Consider the following 6,191-nt stretch of genomic DNA (forward strand, 5'->3'; position numbering starts at 1 on the left):
TCAATAGCAAAAAATCAAATACTCTGATATAAAAATACTCAAAAGACCTGAATAGATATTTCCTAAAAGAAAACATACAAATGACCAACAGGTATATAAACAAATGCTCAACAGTACTAATGGTCAGGGAAATGCAAATCAAAGCCACAACAAAACATCATCTCACCTTAGTCAGAATGTCTACTATCAAAAAGACAAAAAATAACAAATGCTGACTAGGATTTGGACACAGGGAAACTTTGTGTGTGTGTGTGTGTGTGTGTGTGTGTGTGTGTAAGAGCACACTTTATTGGGAAGCAGAGGGCTATACAGTGAGCAACAGATGAAGGCTGCCCAGTAGGCATTTTTTACATCATACTCCGAAAGACACACAGGGGGTTTTGCTAATAAAAATCAACTAGAAAATGGATTCTTCTAGGCAACTTCTTCAACCTCATCCGTTTTAGGGGTCAGGATATCTCCCAACTATTTTTCTGATGGCAACTGTGGTTTACTAGAGATAGAGCCCCTCAGGGGTGCCCCTATTTTTTATAAAGAATATTTTCTTATGATTTTTTTGAAGTCTTCATTTGTTACTTTCATTCTACTTTCTCTTAAGGTCATCAGATCACCTTCTGTACAGACTGCCTTGATGTCAGCACCAAAGAGGTCATCTTTAGCCGTAATCAAGTTGTCCAGGGTTACATCACTGGCCAAAGTCGTGTTGTTCGTGTGAATCTGAAAAATGTACTTCTTCATCCTTTTATCAGGCAGGGGGAACTCAGTCTTCCTGTCAATGTAGCCTGGCCTGGTAAGTGTTGGATCCTAAGTTTCTATTTGGTTTGTGGCTATGATAACTTTAGTATCTCCCCTTGAGTCAGATCCATGCAACTGGTTCAACAGTTCCAACATTGTTCACTAAATTTCTCTCTCACCACCAAAATTTGAGTCATAGTTTTTCCCAATGGCATCAATTTCATCAATAAACATGATGAAAGGTGCATATTCTTCAGCAGCTCAAAACAATTCCCATGTGAGTTTGGGCCCATCACCAAGGTACTTCTGAATAAGTTCAGAACCAACCACCCTCAAGAAAGTGGCTGAGGTTTGACATGCTACTGCTTTGGCTAACAAGGTTTTACCTGTGGCATATGGACCATAGAGAATGACCCCCTTATCTGGCTTTAAACCCATCTCTTCATAATATTCAGGATGAGTGAGAGGAAGCTCCACAGATCTCTTACTTAATTTCCTGGATTTGGTTGTCCAACCACCAATACTGACATAGGTCTCCTGGGGACCATTTCCACCTTCATCACTGTGACTAAGGAATCTGTGTCATTCATCAGCACCCTTTTCATGGTATTCAACTTGCGGTTGAGCAGGACCAAGAAGCCAGTTCCAGCAGATCCTTGTCTACAAATAAAAGAAAGCTGATGTAGTGTTCTGACCCTGCATATCTAGACACAATGGTGTGACTGCCATCAATGATCTCTTCCAAGGTTTCTAGTGTCACAGTGGTCCCCCTCAGGTCATCCGCTTTTGCTTTTCCCTCCTAATGCTTTTCTTCTAATGGTTTTATCTGTTCCTGATTTCTAATGGCTTCTTCCTCCATGAGAATAGAGTCTTTCATTCTCACTAATTTCAATAATTTTAACTGGCATTGAATGTGAGGTATCACCAGTGGCAGTTTGCTGGCAGCATCTGGTCTCTTTGTTTTCTCCTTCTTTTCTCCCCCTACAATTGGTACAAGAGGTTCATATTTCTTTTTATTGTCCTTGTCATCCTTCTTGCCACCTCTAGGGCCATAACCACCACTCTGACTTTGACCCATCTTGCCTTGGCAACTCGAGTTTCTGCAGCCAGAAGTACATCCACCAGAAAGGAGAACTCTTATACACTGTTGGTGGGAATGTAAATTATACTGTAAATAAACAGTGTGGATGTTCCCCAAAAAATAAAAAATAGAATTACCATATGATTCAATAATCCCATCATTGGGTATATATCCAAAAAAAGGAAATCAGTATGCTGAAGAGATATCTTCACTCCCATGCTTATTGCCATGCTATTCACAATAGTCAAGATGTGAAAGCAACCTAAGTGTCCATCAATAGATGGATGGATAAAGAAAATGTGATATATTGGGGGTTGGGGGAAAGGGGGAGGGAGAGCATTAGGACAAATACCTAAGGCATGCGGGGCTTAAAACCTAGATGACGGGTTGATAGGTGCAGCAAACCACCATGGCACATGTATACCTATGTAACAAACCTGCACATTCAGCACATATATCCCAGAACTTAAAGTAAAATTAAAAAGAAGAAAATGTTACATATATGATATATATGTGTATATGATATATATATACACACAATGGAATACTATTCAGCCATAAAAAAATGAAATCCTGTCATTTGCAATAACATGAATTAACCCAGAGGACATCGTGTTATATAATCTAAACACAGAAAAACAAACACGAAACACCACATAATCTTACTTGTGTGTGGAATCTAAAAAAAGTTGATTTCATAGAAATAGTACAATAGTTGTTACCAGAGGCTGGGAAAGGTAGTGGGGAAAGGGAACAAGGAGAGATTACTCAACAGGTACAAAGTTACAATTAGGAAGAATTCGTTCTGGTGTTCTATTACCCAGTAGAGTGACTATAGCAAATAAAAATGTGATACATATTTTAAGATAGCCAGAAGAGAAGAGTTCCAATGTTATCACCACAAAGAAATGATAAAAATGTAAAGTGATGGATATGATAATTACCCTAATGTGATCGTTATATAATGTATTCATGCACTGAAACATTACATGTATACTGTAAATATGTATAATTATTATGTGTCAGTTACAAATTCAAAAAATTAATACTGAAGAAAGGAATGGAGCTAAATCTTTGAACTAAAAAGATCAAGTCCAGTGGTGTGTAACTCATTAGGCTGTATCCTCTGTGTTATGATATTCACAAATATGATTTCATAAAAAATGGCATCACATGCAAAATGTATTTTTATTTGCTTTGAATTGTAGATTATTTCTATTTTCTGCTTGTTTTTGTGCTTTTTCATGCCAACCTTTCATGAATATTTCAGCATAATCTTTTGTTTGTTTCTAGAGAAATCCTGCTCATGAAAATCCCTTATCACCCCTGAGCCTCATCCCTGAGCATTAAAAAAAAACATGTTCTTAGGGCACAAAAGGATAACCTCAAGTAATAGAAGTGAGTTTTCATTCAATCCCTTCCTAAGCAAAGTGAGATAACAGGACAATTATACATTGTAATATTAATTCTTTAGATTACATGCAAATTAGTCCTATTTGGTTCAAATAACTCTGTTTTTTTCTACTGCCCACAGAATAATTATTTAACACCTATCTTGGCCCTAGATATTTAGACTTTAACCCAAAAAGCTTAGTATTTATTTTCTAGTGATTGCTGTAACAAATTACTACAAACTTGGTCACTTAAAACAACAGAAAGTTATTCTCTCACTGTTTTGGAGGCCAGAAGTCTGAAATTTAGCTATTGGCAGAGCTCCACTACCTCTGGGGGATGTATGGGAGAATCCATTCCTTGCCTCTTTCAGCTTCTGGTGGTTTGTCGTATTCTTTAATTTGTGTCCACATCACTCCAGTTTCTGCCTCAGAGTCACATCGCTTCCCTCCCTTGTGTGTTTCTTTTGTAAGGACCCTTGTCACTGGATTTAGAATCTATCTGGATAATCTAGCATCTCCTCACATCTTCATTTCAAAATCTTTAACTTAATTACAACTGCAAACACCCGTCAATTACACATTCCAGAAGTTAGGACATGGATGTATTTTCAGCGAGGCCACCAATCAGCCCACTAGACTTTGATTAAGTTTTACTCATGAGTTCCTCTTTAATTTACCAATCAGACATAGTACCGCTTTATTCATCTTTAGGATGTTAATGCTGGATGAAAATACTTTGTACCTGTATCATTTGTGGCATACGCAATTGCAAGAATTGCGATGTGGTTTGGCTGTGTCCCCACCCAGATTGTAGCTCCCACAATCCCTACGTGTCATGGGAGAGACCCAGTGGGAGGCAATCAAATCACAGGGGTGGGTTTTCCCGTGCTGTTCTCTGAATAAGTCTCACGAGATTAGATGGTTTTATGAAGGGGAGTTCCCCTACACTCTCTCTCTCTCTCTCTCTCTCTCTCTCTCTCTCTCCTCTCTCTCTCTCTCTCTTCTCTTCTCCTCTCCTCCTCTCCTCTTCTCTTCTCCTCTTCTCTTCTCTCTCTCTCTCTCTCTCTCACCTGCCAGCATGTAAGATGTGCCTTTACTCCCTTCTCCCTTCCGCCATGATCGTGAGGCCTCCCCAGCCATGTGGAACTGTGAGTCAATTAAACCTCTTTCCTTTGTAAATTACCCAGTCTCAGGTAGGTCTTTATTAGCAGTATGAGAACAGACTAATACAAATTGTTTTATTTTTCAACTCTAATTAGAAAAGAGGCACATATAACAAATATCAGGCAAATAAATAATTGAGACTGCATAAAATCTTCAGCATTGCAATCACACTCTGAATGTTATTTACACAGAAAGTCTTGAGCAACTAAAATTAACACACTCTCAAAGTACAAAAATCTACAAAGGAACATATAGATGAAATTATTCATGCATTTCCATTTATATTAACAGAATACTTTTTCTATTTTAACTTGTATTGGGTCACTTTATTCTATAGTTAGATCATATCAGTTTCTTCTATTCCTTCTTCAAATAGTAGTGAATGCTGCTCGGTTCAAACCTTCTCTTTTCATATGCCTTATCTCTGTTAATGACATCATCATCCATTAAAAGCTGGAAATGTGCCATTGCATTCTTCTCCTTTCACCTGTTCCACAGCCAGTCACTGATAAAGTCCTATGGATCTTACCTTCTAAACATCTTTTAATGCATTAATTCTCTCCACCTGTCTTCCCTATTTCCCCCATTGTCTTGGTTCAGACACTTATCAACTCTTATTTGATCAATGTAAATAGTAATGTAATATTCCTAGTTCCCGTAAAGCCCCACCCATGACTTCCCGCACACTGCCTTTGATTACTGGTCTCTTTCCAAAACACAAACCCACTCACTTCATTCTCTGACTTAGAAAACTCCTAGAGTTCCATGCTCACATGCTAAAGTCTGAATTATGCTTTATGACATACAAACCTATCTAGAATCTCTTCCAATCACCTCCAACTCCCCCCACATTCCAGCTAAATTGAAGTTTACACTATTCTTTAAGAATTTTCTAATTATTTTGCTCTTGAGTGTTTTACTTGGAAAGCTCAGTAATAACTACTCTTTATCCTTGTTTAATGACACATTCCTATTTATCTTTCAATAAACAATTCAAATATCTCTCATTCTGTGACATCTGCCTCCAAAAGTTCTTATTGATCACGGTGATATTTTTACATATAAAAAATAGGATTGGCCGGGCTCGGTGGCTCACGCCTGTAATCCCAACACTTTGGGAGGCCAGGCGGGTGGATCACGAGGTCAGGAGATCGAGACCATCCTGGCCAACACGGTGAAACCTCATCTCTATTAAAAACCCCAAATATTAGCCAGGCGTGATGGCAGGCGCCTGTAGTCCCAACTACTCGGGAGGCTGAGGCAGGAGAATGGCGTGAACCCGGAAGGCGGAGCTTGCAGTGAGCCAAGATCTCGCCACCGCACTCCAGCCTGGGCGACAGAGCGAGACTCCGTCTCAAAAAAAAAAAAAAAAAAAAAAAAAAGGCTTAACATTTATATATTACTCACCTGTAAGGCCTATTGTTAAAATGTTGAAATAGTTTCATTCTGCCTTTATTATTAGTCAGAGTCCTAAACTATCTTCCCAATGATCATGGCTGCCAGGTCCTTCTCTGGAACCTCAAATCTCCCCATCATCAAACACTAAAAGAGAAATACTTGATTCTCCAAGGAGGCTGCAGGAACTTGTTGCAATACTATGGCTAACAATGATTCTGATTTGTCAATGCCTGTATGTTGTTATAATTTTTAAGATTTTTAAATATTACCTCTGACTAAGAAGGAAATCAGAGAGTTAATACTCTCTCAATTTTATAATTTAGAGCATCTTCCATGAGTAGAAACTATTCAATTATGCTAGAAACTCAACAGTTAATCATATGCCCTTAAAGGATCTATAGTTAGCAAAAAAAAATGAT

General features: G+C 38.3%; 1 pseudogene; it reads right to left on the reverse strand.

Annotated features, from left to right (window-relative positions):
- Positions 1-493: 493 nt before the first annotated feature.
- LOC100610184 (26S proteasome regulatory subunit 4-like) lies at positions 494-1,813 on the reverse strand (annotated as a pseudogene).
- Positions 1,814-6,191: the final 4,378 nt, after the last annotated feature.

Source organism: Pan troglodytes, chromosome 2 (genome assembly GCF_028858775.2).
Source record: "Pan troglodytes isolate AG18354 chromosome 2, NHGRI_mPanTro3-v2.0_pri, whole genome shotgun sequence".
Taxonomy (NCBI): Eukaryota; Metazoa; Chordata; class Mammalia; order Primates; family Hominidae; genus Pan; species Pan troglodytes.